At 38.4% G+C, this 21,393-nt stretch overlaps 1 protein-coding gene across 7 annotated transcripts in view; it reads left to right on the top strand.

Moving 5' to 3' along the window:
- LOC126919557 (nucleolysin TIAR-like) overlaps positions 1-21,393 on the top strand; it is a 583,207-nt gene that overhangs the window by 282,635 nt on the left and 279,179 nt on the right. The window lies entirely within an intron of this gene.

Genomic DNA, 21,393 nt, shown 5'->3' with positions numbered 1-21,393 from the left:
CACGCTTTTGGTTTTCGAGACGAGAGTGCAGTAAACAGTGAAATGATTTCATCCGCGGTTACGGAGCTTGTCGAGTGTGTAACGACGTGCTCGGTAATTAATCGTCGAAACAAGTAGTGATCGATCGCGCTAATTGACGCGCTCAGTTTTACCATCGACAACACACATCCGTAGGTATATTTAATGCCCTCGATTGGATGCTCCGTAATTCCACGCGCGATGCAAAGAAATTGCAAATAATCGGGTACGATCAGATTGTCGCGATGCAATAGCAATCCATAGCTATACACGCGTCCCTGCGGTGTTTAGTTGACTGGAATCGAGGTCTTAATGCCTTGAAATTCGTCTCGCTGTCCCTACATCGCGGCCGGCCACAGTATAAGAATAACCGATGTTGACACTTTCTCGAGATTAACAAGCCTGATTTATATTCATACATTCATCAATTACATACATATCTAGACCTAACGTGAGTGAGCGAGATATTCTAAGAAGATATTTACATGCACGGAAGGAGGAAAGTATAGACTTCGAGGCCGTGCATATGCGAACGCGAAACATTCTCTTTAACGTGCGATTGCCAGCTTGCTGCTTGGTACATATTTATTTCACGATGATTTGCATATCCTCGTTCTAATACTTTGATAATTTACAAAAGCAAATAATTGGTCATTGGACGAGTATTTTGCATCCGCTTCGCCGTATATCAAAAGCTCGAGAACAACAACTAAGAACTAACTTGAAGATAAATTACTAGCGCTTGACTAATTAAAGAATGGTATCGTGCAAAGTGTATAATCAAGTGTACGATCAAATTTCCATGTGTACGTATAGAATTTCTTCGGATGATTTACAGGAATAAACGCAAGAAATTCGTCAAACTGTCCTAACGATTTTCCATACGTTTGAAAGGCTCGGCAGAAAACTGAGCAAGACGGCGAGTTTCCGCAAGCATCGTTGTAAGCCGCGTGTTGCTCGGACGAAGGCAAAGGATAAATTTCCGCTACTTTTTACGACGTTGGCACGCTACGCGTTAGTTAATAAAACGCGATAGACGCATAGCCGTTGACGCGGGACACCAAGGTGGGGAACGATACGGACACGAATACGCGTAGACGCTATGTATCGTACGAAACGGAGTGAGAAAGAACGAGACGAAGAGGGAGGAAGTGAGGCGGGGATGCGGAAGGGGAGAAAAAAATAATTTGGAAAACCGCGGACACACGATACACTGGTATCTGCAGAGAACCACGCGCACTATGTCACGCGCTCTGGTTTGGGGTGATGGCAGCGGGGTCGCAGGGTGAGCAGAGGGAACAGCGTAAAAGGGGGATGGGCACGGCTACTCTGTCGAGTGGGTGGGTGTTAAACGCAACATTTTTCAGCAGATAAGTCACGTATGTTTAATTATGTATATTACTGCCTGCGGGGCTGAAAACCAGAGCACGACTGCCGCCATTGCCACGCACCCCTCTGTATCCCGCGGTTCTACCACGTCTGACCGCTGCGCCTCTCCCTCCAGTCGACCAGCGCCGCCAGCGAGGGGAAAGGGGTTAGTCGCGAACCCGTTCGCCGCTGTATTTTATTTTAATTATTAATTCCTCGTGTGCGTGGCCCATAGCAATTAGGCAGAGCTGCAGGAATGCCAAATTCCATGGTGGCCGGAGACAGCCTCGCGCTCTACCTCTTACCACCGCGTCGCTGTCCACTTGCCGCGTTGCGGAATTGCATTACCCGTTCCTCGTAATTTCCTGACTACTCTTAACTCGACTCGATTCCTATATAAGAAAAGAAGAGGGAAAATTGGTGCTTCCACTTGGTGCTGGTCGGTGGGTGGGGGTGGGGGTGAGGGGTAATTACGCCGTCGCTCATTAGCATCAGAGGTATCGCGCGTATAAAAGCCGTTTAGTGGCCGCGGTCTATCAACGAGACAGTTTAAGAACTCTTTCCGCAAATTATCGCGATACGTTCTTACGATACAGATTTACTTTGCTTCGTGCGCTCGAGAAACGTGTTTCGCGACACCTGCAAGTGACCTAATTTTCGTTGTTTCGAATTAAGTTGTCTTACGTATAAATATGATAGTTATATCATGGATGTCATAAGTGTTAAAAGGTTGAAGATAGTTATTTACTCGTGAGAAATTTAATGTAGTCGTCAAATATTCAAAAATGATTTTCAAGAATAAAATCACATTGAGTGGTTGAAGTCTTTTTGTCGTCTCAAAATACGCTCGCTACTGTGCGATGAAAATAATTCGAATACTAAAGCTCGCTTTTACTTTGAAACTCCGTGCAAATAAATGTCAAGATTATCTATAGTTAATAGAACAAAATCGATTTAATAATTTAAAAGAATATTTAGCAACACCATATAGGTATTTTAAATTGTAGTAGCGTATTCGTCGGATAAGGTTGACTGCGAACATCGTGAAACCTTTTATACAAGCAACGTTATTCGTTACGCATACGACATGGTTTGCCATTGAAGCAGACTGGCAAATTTTAAAAACCTATCACGCTTCAACGAAAAACTAAAGTGCAAAGAAAAAGAGGCATTTTAATGTACGCATTTGCTATTATTCAAAGTATCAACAAGTTGTTAATAATAAATCGTAGTTTGCATAGCCAATGCTAATCACACGGTACAAAGCGTAATTTCGATGAAACGGGAATTATTCCAGTGAATTCGTATCAATGGGACAGATTTAATTCGGATCCGAAAACAATTCGCGCAACATCCTCATGACCACTTCCGGGCGGGTGCGCGCGCGCTCTCCCGCTTCATTACTAAATAGCGCAGCCGTTTGCGAACTCATGGTTATCAGATTTCCTCGGCTATCTGCTTGACACGAATCGCAGCGAGGCAAGCCGGTATTATTAAGAACTTTCTTCCTCTGGCGCGGTCTTTTGAAGGGTTGAACTTCTCCTCAGGAAAATTTTGGAGAATGGTAATTAACTTCTCTTCGCTCCTTTGGTTCCTGATATTTCTTTTCACCTGGCCTTAATAACCAACACATGGAGAGAAAGGGAAAAGGAGGAAGCGAAGAAGAAAAGCGCGAGAGAGGACAAAAAGGACGCGACGAAAAATAAAATAATGATCGAGCTATGTGCCGTCGACGATGACATGCTTTGACGGTGTCGCCTGTTGTCGCTATGCTTTTAATAATTAATATCATTACACACGCTCGAACGGTCAGAAGCAAAATCCACCACCGTGTATGTTATCTTGGGTAGGTGGCTCTTTATGACCATTTAGCCGGGGTCGCATGGTAGATAGCCATCGGCAACGTGCATACACACATCCTGAATTTACGAATACCGCAACAATCAAACGAACACGAAGCAAGAACGATTGCTCTCTAAGCGATTTCTCTCCGCTTCTTTCCTTTTTTTTTTTTTCGCGAACGATTGGAAACCGCGTGTTTAGTAACGAATATCATGAGATCATATTCGCGTGCCATGTTAAATGTGTGCAAATGTTTAACATCCAGGAGTAATACATTTGAGACGAAATTATTTAGTAAAGATAACATCGTCGTCGCACAAAATACATGTGGTTTCTTTGAAATTTAAAGACAGGTCAATAATGCACGTTAAGTTTTGACACGAAAAGAAGAAATTTGCTATAAATCACGCGTACTCAATGCTAAGATACGTAAATCATTTCAAAAGAAATTGTAACAGCTCCATTTTAAAAATGTTTGATTTCTACGACTGATAACTTTTATAAAAACTAGAATAATGAAACCAGTTAGTCATTGGGAAAATGCACGGAGTCATGACTTGGAATTAATTTTAGCGTCATGCATAACTCGACGAGGAAATTATTCTGATTAAATGTAGGATATTTAGAAATAGCTATATGCGGTTAACGTTGTGTTTAGAAAACATTTCATATGCATCTAATTAACAATTCCTTTTAGAAAGTAATATTTTACAAAACCTTTTAATGGGATTATTAACTATTTAAATGATAAATATAAAATACGATAACTATACTTCAGGACAAATTGTATATTATTAAAGACAATAATGGTCTGATTGCAAAAAATTTACATATACAATTTCCAATAAAATAACACAAGAGTATATTTTTATACAAAGAATTACAGTGAATGATTTTAAAGTATCTAGTATAAATAATAGAATGCACAATAACTAGTACGAAGCACAAAACCGATAAAACGTCATAAGTATATTTTGTTACCACTTGAAATTAGAAACACATGACGTAGAAAATAATTTATCTTAACGTTATTACGTATGTAAATCCAAGGAAAAGGCACACACCATATAATTAAATGTGGAAATATTTAGAAGAATACTATTGTTCTAATAACTTTCAATACTTGAATCTATAATTCAATGAATCTCCCACATGCTAAGTCGAAGAAGTCATATTTTTGTATCCATTAAAATACATATCGATCCATATATATGCTGTTCTAAAAAATTCATCGTTCTTCGTATCGTTGTAAAACAGGTACATGTACATAGTTACAAGTTTTCCCATTCGCGTTTATGCTGTGTAACAGAACCACCGCAGAGGTTAACGGCCAAACATTAATTACCACACCTTCGTCTATTTTATATGAGCGCCAACGGAATGAATTTAAATCGGCGAAATTACTTCGATGCGCGATGTATTTTTGTTTTTTTTTTTCTTTTTTCTTCTCGCGAGTTACAAAGCTTTATGCGCGTCGCGTAACCAAAAGCTACGGTCCGACAATATTTTTCATAAGCCGATTCACCCGTTTCCGTCTGCCCTGCTCACGTACCGACCATTCGAATTAATTCTGATTTCCAGAAATCACGAAGTCCTCCTTAAAATGCAGCGATACGCGTTCGTATCGAATGAATTACAACGGAAACTTGCAGACCAACCAGTCGCCATTAGCCCTGTTACGGTGTTAATTTATACCTGATATGATTCACGCATTGCGTAAGGTCAGCTTAGAAATAATAACTATGCGACAAACGGACACGCGTGGGGAAACTGCGGCCGGTTTATCGTAATTCAAACGCGTTATCATCGATCGTGTGGAATATCCACGGAGTAATTAAAAATTTTAATAAAACTCCGGATAAGGAACATAATCAATCACGAGCGTATTAGTCACTGCGAGCATACGTTCACCTAGCCCCTTGCCCGCCCCTTTTTTTTCCATGTTTCTGCTTGCTATAATGTGTGCCAACGCGAACAGGGATTGGTAATCCTATTGCATACTCCCGCGCGCCATGACATAAATAAGAAAAGCCTGGAACGTGAAAGCCTAGTTTTACAACGGCATACAACACAGTTACGTAGCGGCGGCCCGCTCATTTGACGAGTTAATAGGCACAGCTTCATTAAGAACGAACGGATAGAACCGGATATACTACTGCTCCCTGTAATTATGCGGTAGATCTTAGTAATTGAGAAAGTTTGTCTAATTCGTGATTTCCTGCCGGTTACCCGACGACACTTTATTGTTCGTTTTAACTTAAATGACTTTTCGGCCATTTTCTCGGGAATTCCATGTAATGCACTGCATCTACGTTTCAGATACCTATGAACATAACGTTTGTTAACATAAAGTTTGTTCAATTATAGAAATTTTGTTAGACTGTTCTGAGAAAGGAGGCAAGGTTATTATAGCTACGATGTTGTAAGATAATTATACTTTGAAATGAAACTAACAATAAGTATCATTGTCTTACAACTTCTTTTCATCTTTCCGAAGATAGCCTTTTTCAGTTTAATTTCTATCGTTCCTTCTCCTTTTAAATATATCTATGCTGTTGAAATTTCTCGAATTCCCATTAATTACTTTTAGCCAATGAGATAAGCAGCTTCAACGGGAAGTGAACCTTTCCATAAACTTTTGCCAGACTTATGCAACTATCTCGAGGTAAGTTGATACTATTGACAGGTGAAGACGAAGGAATCATGAACGACAAGTTATTTCGTTCACGGATATCCCATAAAATCAGAGCAACCAGAGGTCGGTGTCGCGTATTTAATAATGTAGAGTACCGGATGTTCAGAGCCTGGCATCGAATCTGTTGAGAGAGAAAGACTAAAGAGGGCGAGAATAAGCGAGAGAGGTTTGTTGCTAGGGGTGATCGGGAGTAGACTGGATTAAATATTTCACAACGCATTTCCGCCGTTGCGCCGTAGGGATGGTTAGGATAGGACCAGAGGGCAGTAGAAGAGGAAAAAGGGGAAAAAGTGCTCTGCAATTTTCGAGCAACAGATTCACCAGTTTGAATATAGATTTCTGAACGCGCAAGTGTTCTTCGGAGATTTTGAGTTTCACAATTGATAAAATGTTGCGACAGCATTTATACCCGTAAACGTATTGTATACATTCAGATAGAAACGCGATACACCAAATTTCTTATATCAAACATGAAGTAGTATACCCTTTATGCGTATGATAAATAAATTACATATCATCGAAAAATACGTGTCTTTTATGTATTTCAGAAAAGAACATTTCAATAAATTTATCTATTAGCAGTCATTAATGTATTTTCTATTTTAAATAACAAAGACTTTCACCCATATTTATCCCTTTCTAAAGTCCAAAGTAGAAGCTATTCATAAATTTTTATAACGCTCAAGTAGAACTATAATCTTTCAAAAAAATCCATCTCGAGTAACAGCACGTGCGAGCTAAATACGATACTTCAGAAGGTACATCTTAATACGGTACAAGCCTATAATACCATTACCAATTAAACCATTATATTATAGCAATTAACATAAATTTTTCAAACGCGTTCCAACCTGTCCGACACACCTTCTGTCCACTATAACCAGTCAGTCACTTAACGTTCTTTCCCAGGAAATATATCAGCCTATGCGCACTTAGAGCCGTAGAACCTGCGACCCTCCTGATCAGCGATCACCGTGCAACCATTAATGCAATACCCCTTAACCTTAGGAACGGTTAGATGGATCGCGTCGGGGGTGCTTTGTTGCGCTATGGCTCGTAATAAACGCGATCCGTTAGTCGGCAGTTGCTCACGTGCACGAATAACTTTATAGATCTCGTCGCAAAGCCGTTACAGACTCATCGTTAGTACTTTATATACTCGATCTATACCGATACGCTATCCGCTTCAATAGTACGGACCAACGAAAAGGATCAGCATGATCGCTCGACTCTCTGCTTCGTCCCCTATCGACCGTAGACATCCTTTACGTTGTAACCCGTTATCATCGCCAGCGTCTACTTCATTTATTATATAGTACAGTAGTGCTGTTTTCCAAGAATTCGTTTACTTTTACGTTAAGCAGCTTTCATAGTCATCATAAGGAAACATCGGGTCATTTATTCAGAATTTTACAGGTAAAATGGTATACAATCTCGGTTTTATCTTAACTTTTATATCTTGACGATATCGCCATACCGAGCGATTCATAAATTCACGTTCATACTTTAAGGTAAAGCTACATATTAAAGCGAGTAAAGAACGTAATACGATTATAGGTAAATTCTATGTAGCATTAGTTTTCGAGTTTGGTTAAGAAAATCAGAGACTGATTACGATGATTAAAGAAGATGTTCGATGTTCGTCTCGTGCCACTTAGCCAGCAACCTGCAAAATTATATGACATGTACATTGTACACATAATACAACAATGCAGCTTGAAATAGAAAGAACCAATGTAACTGTACGTTAAGATTCTTACGACACCTTATGACGTTTTCAATTTTCTCAAGTCCATCGTACAACTATAATTACGAAGATAAATTTTTCCTACGCCAACTGAATGGCACCGGTACTTTGCTATTTTTCATGCGAAATATTCACAATTATTACGTTTTGCTATTTAACGCGATGTAAGTGGTTTCATGTTAAATTTGATAAAGATAAACAGAGCTACGTCCATTTTCCTGCATCAAGCTCAATATTCTGCCTTTGTCCGGCTCGACCTAAAGTTTCAAAAGTAATTTAAAATTCTAAACGTAAATTCAATATTTGTGTTTAATTGTAACTTCTGCGCAGAGCATGCGATTCCACTTTACAGGGAAAACGCGGCACGGGCAACCTTTTTCTTGTGTTTGCCATGGCGGCCGAATAGTTCGTTAATTTATTTCCAAGTTTACGCGTGCTTACTGCTCTTTTGTGTTTTCGCTAACGTCAGACAGATTGCCATCTAATTTGCCAACATGAATTACGAAGCGACTAAATATCACGCAGACCGTGCAATTTGATTTATACTCGTCGATTTCGCGCAGCGATTATGGAACAGAGATTCAACATAAGCGTTAACTTACGTTTTACCATGCCGGTGAATTATATTCCATGGTGACGCGTGTATTTCGCTTTTGTTACGATTCAAACGTACACGCGTGCTTTCATCGATGGTTATCGTTTGTTACGCATTTGCTTAAACAAACGTTGTCCCATGCGTTTTAATACCGGTTAATTAATTTCGATCCAACTGCGCGGTATTCTCGTTCGCTGCTGATACGAACGGCGATTTTCGATTAAGTTAAAAATGCTCATAGTTCGACTTTTTCGTCCGTTTCGTACAAAACAAATGATCGTCAACTACGAGATTGCAATTAACGTTATTACGAGTAACAAATATTTATTCCGGTGTGGGCTATCGTCGTGCCTTGAACGTTTCATTATGTATAAATAAAGGAACGACTATGAGGGAGAACGGTATTATTCAAATCGTTGCGCGTATAAAATATCGAGCGAGAAGGGGAATCGGCGCTAGAATGGACGAACGAAAATCAATTTTCATACGAGGCTGTTAGTGGCTTCTGTGCCCGAGGCACATTATTTTACTCCGATCGAAATATACAATTGGCTGGCTTCTTTTCTTTTGGCTGTGGCGCAGAGTGGCGGTCCAACCGAGCGATCGATAAATCCCCAGAAACGAAGAGGTTCCTCATATGAAAAATCTGGAAATCCACTTTGTTATTTATGCGTCCGCTTGCTCGCCAAGATGCAGGGATACTTGTGCATGTGGGACAAGATTATCATTTTTCCTCGGTGAATCCCGGCGAGGCTGCCATTACTTTTGGAGTTCTCGCATGTTCCGACCCTCTTTCGACCTGATTCTACGTCATGAAAGCGAAAAAACTACCACATTTTTTTTAGGTACTAAGTGCAGCCCCCGTTACGACTGTGATTTGCATTAAAGTTATACATGTATTTAGTTACATATATTTTCTAACAACGAGATGCGTAACGAGTTATGATCAGCATATTTCGCAAAATCATCTAAAACCTGATTCTTTGTTAGTTAATAACGTGAAATTATAATCGTCGATATAAATTGTTTCAAAAGTGCAAAAATCCTAGTCATATTAATTAAATAATTGAAAATAATAAAGAAAGTGATTGTAATACAAAGATAGATTTTTATTGCTATGTGCGTGCATACCATACAGAATATCGTTTCATCATGCAACCTTTGTCGAAATTTCAGCTGCGCATGTGCTTGTGTCAATTCGTTTGTCCTGATGCACGAAATGTGATTACTTTGATTATTATCATATACCTCGTGGCACGTACTGCAATAAACATTACCTTAACCGTAATAACAAATATTATCCTAAAAATATCATATACGATACAAATCGTAATGTTTCCATTCGAAAGTATAATCCAAAATTTGTTAAACCTTGAAATAAAATTGATGCTTCCATTAAAATTTCTAGTGGAAGAACTTTGGAAATCTTGTAAATCGGATGATACAGTATCCTCGCGGTACTTTACGGTAGAAAGTACCTCAGGAGCGTACGGTGGTTCGAGATCAGAGGGGTCGTCGCATTATTTCCATTAGTCCTGAGCCTCTGGCATTAGCTTTAACCATTAATGAGGCGGACTAACCTACACGCGGCTATGTGCGAGCGTGGATATGTTTTGTCGCGCAGGTCAGCCTTATGTGACAAGCCAAACGTACAGTTTATCTCGGACCTTCGCTTGCTCCCCTATATTTACCCCAAAGCCGTATCCTTCCGTCCACAGTTGCTGAATTAACAAGTAATAAGCTGTACGTATGAATACGCCCGTGCTTATGTGACCTCAGCAGAATTACGCGTACCGGATAACGTTGGCAGGAAATGATTTTCTACGCTAATGCGATCGTTTGCAAGGAACTTCTGTTGTTAAACGCAAGAATAAATGCAGTTATGGTTAGAGCGAAATGGTGAAAAATTGATCACCTGTGCCGTGATTCTCAAATTATTTACCTTCCAATTTCGCTATCGTTAAAATTGAAAAATGGGCTGTTACTGTTTTCGGAAAATCTTTCGAATAGAATTGAAACGAAAAATCACGCATATCGATAACGATCCGTTCTTATTTAACCGAAGTTTCGGAAACTTTCTGACAGTAGAAAGATTCGTTCGAACGTGTCACAAAGAATGCAGCAGAGGCAAATAAGCGAAAGAAAGTAAAATGTAAGAGGATGAAGCGTTATTTAAATGAATAAAATTTGAGAATTGACTTAAGCATGAATTATAGTTTATTCGTATCTATCAGAAGAGAAAGCAACGATACATGTTAAATCAGGGATACGTATCCAAGATGAATTGAAGCAAAAGAATGGAATAATCAATGTGTAAAGAATGCGAATGAAAAGGAACAAGTAAATACCATGTATAAAGTGATGAATAAGCAAATGTATTCTGTCAGAGTCCTTGTTCTTCTAATTCCTTGCGGTGCTGTTCCATTTGTTTTATTCTCATTGTTCGGAGCAAATTGTATTGCGAAATTCTTGGGTGTAGCGCTTAACACTTCGTAGTGGATTACAAAGCAAAATTCCCGAAAATGTTGCAGCTCCTGTGGTTTCTGCGAATGCTGCTATTCGAGGTAAAGAATTAGAGTATGGTAAGGTCGATAAATTTTATTCACAAATATTGCTGAAACGGAATCAAGCGAGAGAATGTATTTCACGAAAAAGCAAAACTCTCGTTTCGTTTTACACCTTTTTCATTTTTCGGAAATACGGTCAAACGTTTTGCCAATTGAAACAAGTACAAAGCCGAGAAAAATTAAACAATAAAAGCTAGCTCAAACGATGTGTATTTGTTTTTCCGGCTTTTTGCTGACAAATTTGCTAATAAATATACGTAAAACATCAAAATATTGATACGCAATAAAAATATATGGGTCGAGTAAAAGTTAACGTTGAATATTAAATGATTCAATTACTCAGTTTCCGATAAATGCTTTGAAACGCATTGAGAATTGTTAATGGAATAGTGAAAATAAATGAGACCTAACAAACTTTTCAGCAACATCAGTTTTCTAAGCAAAAACGAGTCTCGAATAGTTCTGTGTAATGTAATCCATATTACCTCTGGTAATTAAAACTAAACGATAAACTATTTTAAACATTAGGGACACTTTGAACGCACGAAACACATTTTAACCACTGCGTGACATACGCTTGAGTAGTGAAATTCCGCAGCTTAACAGGATTTCAGCGGCGAAAGACTTTAAGAAGACTTTTTGTTTAAGACTAAACAAAATAAACAAGACACTTTTCAAAAATCTTTTTATAAATCTCGCTGTTCGACGATTGCTATCCTGATAACTTCTACAGCCGTTGTTCCATCAAGGAACAAAAATAAAGAACCTGGGAACCAAAAAAGAAAAAAGAAAAAAATAAAACGGGGAATGATTTTCGTGCGGTTTACGGAGAAATTCAAGCCACGGCCCGCGGGCTGAAACCTGAGAGTCAATCGATGGGTACGTGCACAGGGATCCTTTTCCGAATTCGAATTTATTCGAAAATAATACCGGACCCGTACGGTACAAACAATAAGCCCGGCAGCGCTTTGAACGTGGTGGGCTTCGAAAATTCCACGCGCATTGAAGAGCACAGATGGACGAACGTCCGTGCACAGAAGCGAGAGCGCACGTGCATATTTCCCCAAATGCGTATCTCTTATTCAAATTGCATGGAAAATTCGGTACGTCCGGCCCGGCACAATTTATGGACGGGCCGCACTTTGCGGCGTGTCACGGCCGCTAGCCTGCACCATTGGTAGCTGTAATTGGGATTTATGGGTGCGCACAGTCCTTTATGGTGGCCATGGTACCACACCGTATATACCTGTATTTGTTTCTACGCGCGTAAATAAAGTGAATGCCACTGGAGGAACGGAGATGTATAAAAAGAGAGGGTGAAAGAGAGTGAATGATGTAGAAGGGAACGGAATGAGCAAGGGAGAAAGTGAGCAAGGGAGAGGAGGCATGGAGAAAGAGTAGAAGGCAGGGAGAGAAATCGTATACAACGGGGCACTTGATGTTGCTCCAGACCGAGCTTCCCACGATCGGCATCCATTTTAAACCTATGTACGCATTGTGCTGCCAAACGTAATCGATTTATCGTCTATGATTTCTTGCCGTTATACTTTCTCTTTCTATAATCACTCTCGCGTCACTTTTCCTATAATAATAATAATGAAGGTTATGTGGTAAAAGGATATGACATAGCTGTTTGCCGTTTACGCAACATTTAATACGACTTATGACAATAATATTAATATAATTACCATAATTCATATGTGAAATATTAATTATATCTATAATACATTCATTTTATGCTTCCGTTGATATACATATTATTATTATATATACTTGTGGCTATTGCTATAAATATTATCATATTTCTATTTAGAATTTCTATGCAGAAGTACAAAACAGTGCATCTATATTAATAGAAATTGTTCCGAGAGGTAGTTTTGATTGTATAAAAATGTGGTTTCGTTATCGGTATCTGTAAAGTTTCAAATTTTTCTGAATGCTCGAAATGCCGAATTCCTCTTGTTAGATTATTTTGCCAACGATAATAAAGGTTACGAGAAAAACGGATATCGTATAATAATTCAGTATTTTTATAGCGGTATTTAACATAAGTTTAGGTAATTAATTACTGTAATGTCCATACGTGAACGATAAGAATACAATATCGAATATCGTAGAAATCAAGTTATTAAATTAATAGCTATTATTAACCCTATTAGATGTAGAGGTGAGATAGATAACCTTATTAGATATTCATACCTATATGTAGGTGTGATAGGTATCGCTAGAGATAGATATTGGTAGGATATCTCATGTTTGATAAATGTAACGTGAAACCATTCTGGTTTAATTAAATAGCAGTATAATATAACAAATTATATTGATCGTACTATGGAAAAGAAATTAGGCTTAATTGTATCTTCTTTTATCATTAGTTACAGGAGAATAATAACTGTCTTCTTGAAAGAAGATTTGGAAGTGTCTTAATGAATCTTCTCTCCGAAGATATATCTAATTTTCAAAATTTGTTCGAGGAAACAAATTTATTTCGCAACCAATTTTTGACATATATTCAAAGACGCTTAAGTACAATTAGTATAAGATCGTAAATAAAATACATTAGTATAATTAAAACATTGCAATGTGCAATATTTGTATTAACAATGTATTATATTATTAATTATGTTGTAATAATCTATCAATACTTTTGCGTTAATGATATCCTTGTATTAATATTATATTAATGTATACTAATATTACCTGATTAGTAGTAATGAATATAAAGAAGAGGGATTCTCGTTTAATTTAATCGCGAGAAGATTTGACTTTGCTTGTATAGCATGGGAATCCTATATTCATTTGTGGTACGATACTTCCGCAACTTCAATAACTTCACTACGTGAATTACATATCGCAGGACTGTTTCACGAGCATCAAATGTAATTCAAAATATACTCTTCATATCGGTTGCAAACCAGTAAAGTTTTGTCATCCAGATTTGATCCAAATTTATAACACAGCAAGGTAGTTTGGAAACATTTTAGTATACTTTACAGTCCTATGTTTTAGTCGCGCATTGAGATTCAATTGATCGACGATGAACTAGTGACGTGACAGCTATGACGGATAAAATGTATGCAGCTGTCATCTAGTCAGAATCATCCGGAATAAAAAAAAAAGACTTTAATACGTACAATTTTCTAAAATTATATAACAATATAATCTTCGAATTAATAGACAACAAAAGGACTGCAGAGATCATTTACCTACGATTGTTTTGCTTCTTCTGTATTTTAAGCTATCTTCTGCATTTTATTCTTGCTTGCACATTTTATTCTTTTATTCTGCATGCTATTCTTCTGTGTTTTAACGAAAATATAAGATTAGCAACTTATAGTTCCCTTCCATTTAATTTTACGCGAATTCTAAACATCTCCTGACGTAACCCCTTAATTTATCTTATCTCGAATAACCGAGACCCTAAGTATATACAATGTTAACCACCCAAACTCCAATCTACTCAACACCATCAACAGTAAACGCAGTAACACAACTGGTTGAGAAGTTACCCTTGTCCATTAGCCGATCAACAAAAAACGAGGGGAAAAGGGAAAGTCGTAAAGGATGACGAAGAAGGAACACAGGCCGCGTGATTGGGCGATCAGCTTCTAGCGTGAGATTGGTTTCTAGGAATACGAGTGATAGGATGAAGTAACATTTCCCTCGAGTGCATAGTATTGCCCCGTGGGTCATAAAGTTTCTGGTGGCACGGGATTCGTGTTCGTCGCGACCCTTCGTACGCTTTCGAAGCATTAAGCTCTCACGGCTCGTCCGTGTGGCGCTCGGCCGTTGGAATATAGCTATGTTTGATTTAGCGCGGAATGTGGCCTGCGGCTAGTGCCACCCAACCTCTTCCAAATTACGTTTACATAAATGACTAACAGTTACCAACAAGCCGAGGATACAACAAACAAACGGGAGCGGACCGGGTTGGCCTCGCTTGGTCTACCGTGGCCTAAGTAAAAACTCGTTAATTAATTAACCTCTCCCTTTCTGTGCAAGCTTTGTGAGCAAACACAGAGACGGCGCGGAGAAATGGACAGAACAGCAGCGCGAACATACCCGGCCAAGGGAAAGGTGTAGCGTATCGTCCTGCTAAACTCCCAGGATGTCCAGACTCAAGAGGCCGTCGGCATGTTGCGGTAACCTGAGCGGACTAGAGCTACTACTCTCTAGGTCTGGAAGTCGCAGCAGTTGTTCCGACGTTACTGCCCCTTCGGCCAATCCTGCCCGTTATCCTTAAACCCACAGCCAGCATATACATTATGTTCTCTCTAAGCAAAACATACCTGCCAGCGTTTGCCTTCAGATTCGACTTTGCAAGGTACGCCCGTTGCCTCGTTGCTTCGGGAATTATGCGCAGGATTGTCAAAAGCTACGCAAAGTTCTACCGTGTGGTAGTTACCTTCGGATTGATATTCGTATTGTTAGGTGGCTAGGGAAACGGTCCACGGTTAAATTATTAGCAACTGATTTACCTTGATCCGGATGTTAAATCAGTACGTCGTTTCAAATTACATTTAAGATGGACCATTAGATCTTCGTGATAGTACGCTGTAACGTCCTTTGATATTTCTAAAATTATTTCGCTCCTAGTTTTAATTTTAGAATTTGTGTCATCTTTTAGTCACGGAAAATGAAAATGTACCCGATAATATCGACTCCTTTAACGGTTAACTTAAGTGTAGATTTAGATGGAATTTTGATCTTGATTGTTTGTTCTCAAAATTTTTATTTTTATGGAAGAAAAATTTTCAATGTTTAGATTGACAAATCTAAACGCGATGTAAGGAAAACGCAAGCATGATAATTATTAGCGTAATAATCTTTCGATATTTGACAAGCATTTATACTTAAAATATATCGGTGTAGTATCTAGTCTTGTGCATTGTTGAGATTTATGGACATTGGACTAGATAGCATAGTTTATTATGCAATATCGTGATCGTATCCTGATATCGCTTCCATTGTTGGAGTTTACGACACAATTACGAAATATTGCTGTTTTTGGGTTAAAACGTTTTAATTTTATGTTCAATACCCGTTTAGCCACAATGGCAGTCATCTAGTTTCGCGAATTTAACACCAATAATTTAAAGTTGTATGAGGATCATCCCATGTAACGAACGACGTATATCGGTTCTTTTCTACAGCATAATTTCTTAATTTTGCAAGTAACGTGATAATTCATGCACCTCCTTTTAGCAAAACTGCACGCTTAAACGCGAATTGATGAACTTATCAATGTCAATGTAAGTTGTAGTATTGTAAACTTATATTATTTGTGAGAGTTCAAGGTGAATAAGTAGCGTAGATCAAGGATTTTAGGGCCAGTTAAGATAGACAATTCTAAAGTTTTAAACAAATAGAGTCTTTCCCCGTTTGACTCTTTATTTCTGATTCTCTAAGTGTAAAGTATAGAAACATTTCATTACAGATAAATATAATTGCGTTTCTCGTTTAACCCATTGTGAACCAAGTGGTGAAACAATACGAAGAACTAATACCCACGCAACATTGTATTGTGCAGTAAATATTTTAATTTCCACAAACTTCAGGAAATTATACGATGTAGGTGGAAAGTGAAATAACGACGAGAAAGGATACACACCGTAATCGAATCTTCGATACTTCCCTTTATAAACAAGCAAAATACACTGTTAAAAACAGGAAGTGAACGCAACGTTGAAAAGCAAGATTGAACAAAATAAACTGATCAAACAAATTTTAGCGTGATGGATGTACCATTAGTAACGTAATATTTCGGTATAATATTTGCAACTTTATTAAACCTTCGCATTTCGACAATTTCCGAAATTATGGATTTTGTTGCAAAAAGGAAAATGTTACAAATGTCTGTTTTATTTATAGCTTTAATTTCTCTTCCATATTTCATCAGTAAAAAGAATATAGACGATAATCTTCGTATTATTCGTATTGCCGTTTCTGTGTACGACAAAGATTTAAAAGATCGAACGATTGATTATTAAAAACAACACAGTCGTAAGATTAATAACGATTCGTATCACTTTTTACATTTGAAACTAAATCTTATGCTTCTTGATAAAGTTTCACTTTCTGCTCGCAGCTTTGTACGTTTATACAGTTGTTGATTCATTTTTACATTGATATAAGAAACCGTACGTGAAAGGTGCAAAAAGAATCAAACAAAGAATACACATGTACGTGAAGAAGAAGCTTGCGCATTTAACGGTCCATTCTGTCGCAATATACGCAAGCATCGCGTCATTCGGTTAAACGACGTCCACAGCTAAACGGTTAAGTCGCGTGCAATTAATGTCACGTGCATTATATTAATTAAACGGTTAATTAAGCTTCATAGTCAAATACATAATTAACGTTGCAAATGCAGAGTTGCAAATGTACGAGGTAGCTTTGATTTTAACGTACATACATCTGGTACTATACTGTATCGTCAACAAAATAAGACCTCGACGATTCTTCCAGGAAATTGAATTGTATTTAAAGGTAAACGCGTATTCATGCCGCAATCTTTTTCTCTTTTGTATGTAACATATAACATATTCCCACGGCACGTTTACGTTACCATCGCCCCTGTATTTATCGAAACAGCGTACAACAAGCTACGTTATTTTATATGCGTAACACAATTCCCCGAGGTGGTATATTATGTAAATCATGTGAATTGAGAAACTCTAAATATTGAGCGAATCAAACAGAGAGTTTACGTTGCATCGATTAAGCGTATATCTGTTGATCATATTTACGGTAAATTTCCGACAAGCCTAAGTACTTTGTGGCCCGGTGTACTCCAAGTTCGATCGATCTAATAATTAGGAGACCACTTAATTTGCATTCATAATCACTCGCAAAAATCAATTTAGTTATATAACCCTTGCGTGGACTAATTTGACTAGGGTTCGTGTCAAAGCAAAAATTAACACTAAAGAGGAAAGTGAAAGGACGCGATACGGGCTGACTCGACCGATGATGATTGCGAATATCGTGCTGAGAGGTAGCAGGATGTGCGTGGGAGACAAGGAGAAGGCATTCAAACGTAAAACAGAATGGGGGAAGGAAAGAATCGGCGTAGTTGTAAAGAGAACAGAAGAGAAGGAGAGCATTCTCTATAACGTGGCTAGCAGTTCGCGTTTGCGTTGACCCTGGAGGCTTTCGAGAAACGAAGCGCGTAATTACACGCCCAAGGGCGAGTGCAGTTCCAAGCAACCCTCTAACTCACTCCCCAACTCCCTTCGCTGAGCGACCCTCCTCTCATGCTCTCCACCGCTGGCCTTTCGCTCCCTATAGTCACCCCTCCATATTCCGCGTCATTCTGAATAAACACTCGGGCGAGCTGACGGATGGACGCGGCTCTCTGTAGGCATATATGTACGTCGATGCGTGCGTCCGTGTGCGTGAACCGTCAGCGAGCACGCCGTCAGAAAAATAACGTACTGTGGAATCGGTCGTTTGGCAATTTTTACCAAGTGCAACAGCATCGTTCGGCATCGTTGCGCCGGTAGAAAAGGTGAAATTTAGGAAATAAAAGGGCGGAGAAATACGCGCGGAACCAAGCGCCGCGGGATGCTTTAGAATTTTAGATTTTCTCGGTGGCTCGTTCAGGGTGTTGAACTTGTTGCAGCAGTTTTTAATTATTGAAAGTAACACGGGGAAGTGTGCAACGTGCATACGGTGCAAGCGTTTTACCAGCGAAATTGTTACAGCGTTGCTCATTGTTTCGCCAGCCAGAAAGTACCCTTTTCCGTTTTTTATTTGCCCGGGCTGTGGCTGCAGACGATACGAAACAGTGTTTTTGGGTAATGAAATTAGACGAGCCACCTTTCAATGTGAAATTGAAATCGCAAAAGAACGGCCGCTCGTCGGTATCCTGCGATTCTATGAAATCATTGCTCTTATTTGTATCATCGAATCGTATTTCTCTAGGTGATCACTACGAAAGCCGGAAACGCGCTTGGTGACGGGGAAGTTAAACTATTTGAAAAAGTGTGTCTGTTCGCTTCTTTTAACTGGCCCTCGATCGAGCTTTGAATAAACAGTGGAATGGACAAACCTCTGTATGGTTGTACGTATATTCTATTGAAAGTCACCAAGGCGAAAAAACATGTTATACACGTAATGGACGGTCGTGAAGCGTAACTATAAAAACTGTAAACAGTCATTTTTATTCCTATTCCCATAGTGATACACATTAAATCGACAGAAGAATATATACGAAAAAGGGGGAGAAATAACAAACGATGAATTATAAGAACTTCGATATTTTCTGCTCGATATTGTTCGATATCATTGAAACGTTTCAACAATGGCATGCTCTTTTTGTAACTTCATTTATCTGAACACCGTTTATTCGAATGAAATTTTAGCTAGTGTGCAATTAACTAAATTCCTGCCTATTGAATCCACTTATATCTCAACGTGAACTCTCATTATTCGAATGAGAAATCATATACTAATGGGGAAAATCATTATACTTCTACCATATAAACTGTCTGTCTGGTTCGACAAGTTGAGAACATTGGAGCTTTACAAGCCACAATATATATATATATATATATATATATATATATATATATATATATATATAGTTTACTCAATGACATACGACACAATGTTTCTAATTTTCTTTTGTTCAAAAACAATCATTTGGAGATAATATGATATTCAGACGCACATGGATATCATATAAGATATCTCGAGAACATTTAAACATTTTTAGGCATTCCATAAATTTTTACCGTTAACGTCTTCCGTTTATACAAAATGAATTGCTACGTTTGCAATCTTTCGAGAGATCTGAGCCGGGGCTTGAAATTTCTGATCCCGACGACGAGTGATCCTGATGCTTTACATTCTTCAACTTCTTTCCTCTCAGTTTCTCTGCACGTTGCATATTCTCCATTGTTCCAACGATAAAGTCATGTCTACCGTCTGAATACCCTTTGAAATGAAAAATTTTCTTTTCTTTGATTGGATAATTTATGGAGATGTTGCATATAGCTATTTCTATAGAAAAGGATCTAATTATTTCCTTGTGTTTATTATGTATATAATGTATAAGTATTTATTATAAATTTCTCAATGCAAGTGACATATTATTATGTGCACTTTGTTATCTTACAATTCTATATGTTTATACTATTTACTGCTTGTTTCTGAAAATATTATGAAAAAAACTCGTTACTAGAGATTGTGTATTTGCATGATCAACGATTTTGTTAGCTCTTAAAATACTGACTGTTATTTGTGTATTGTATAGATCTTCAGTGTGATAAATTGCATAGAAATTTTATTCTCGTATATACACCTTTCACAGTTTATCAATAGTACTACATATTTCATAATTTTATACTACTTTATAATTATACTTTATAAAATATCTCGAATCTCCGCTTAAGTGTTACAAATAGGTAACCTTGTTTGTGTCACATTTTCGTATTTTATACTATATTTACTGCACATTTATTATTAATAGCATTGTACGGTTATTCAATTTTTCTTATCAAAGAACCTCACATCGGTCTTTGCGCTACAGAGTTTTCATCTTACTTACGGGACGTCGTTCATCAAGATCAGCTTAACTACTGTCTTATCCCTTTTATACGCATAGAAGCAGCAACTTTAAGAAGTGAACGTCCGCATGGCCAATTGCGGAAAGAACAAGCTTTACCAGGATCAATCAATTTCTCGATGTGGCGTAAACGGAGTGGCTTGAGAAAAGCAACGCGGCAAAGAAGCGAAGGTAGCTGACACCTCCCCTCTAATACCAGATAAGCTGCTTACTATAGATCAGAAGTGATCTTCGATGTTGTATCACGGGCAATATGTTAAGCGTTAGGCGCTTACTTTTATTATCTTCCGTTTATGCCAGGAGAAAATGAAATTTTCCGTGAGATGCCAACGATTCGTCTTGTGGGATTAAGGAGCCCTTTAATTTCCCTAGCGGGAGCCAACGTAGCGCCGCCTCTTCTTCCATAACAGCCTTCCTCTTGCATCCGCTTTCAGGAAGGTTGAACGTCACCCTACGAATCCCGTTTCGCGCCACCATCGTCTCATATAACCCAGTAACTCGCGTCTACAGCGTCCGATGGTCACGTTACTTTTTCGAAAGCTAAGCTAATGCGCCCGAATTAAACAGAATTTCCGATGAAGGCACAGCCAGCCAGCCTGTTCTCTGACATGCTAATCACCGAAACGCTCACTTCTTTAGAAAGTTTTTTCCTTTGCCGCTCACGGCTACTATGAATTATGCAGATACTACGTCACTGCTCGTTTCTTCGGATCACCGACGGTTCAAATATATATGAGCACCCGACCGACTAGTGCTCCGCATAAATTCGTAATTACGGACTACGTGCTCCCCCCCCCCCCCCTCCCCCGATTCTTCTCATCCGCTGGTCACCTGCGGAATATTCATCCTCATGGTGTATCATAGCACGAGTGTTAGATTTGAATATGACAAGTGATCAGCTGCTATTATCGAAGAATTAGAAGAATTAGAAATAAATGTCGTCAATCATTTTTCATGGATTTGTTAAAAGATGCTGAAATAAATTTAACA

Source organism: Bombus affinis, chromosome 8, assembly GCF_024516045.1.
Source record: "Bombus affinis isolate iyBomAffi1 chromosome 8, iyBomAffi1.2, whole genome shotgun sequence".
In the NCBI taxonomy this organism is placed as follows: Eukaryota; Metazoa; Arthropoda; class Insecta; order Hymenoptera; family Apidae; genus Bombus; species Bombus affinis.
This window is presented reverse-complemented; position numbering and strand designations above follow the sequence as displayed.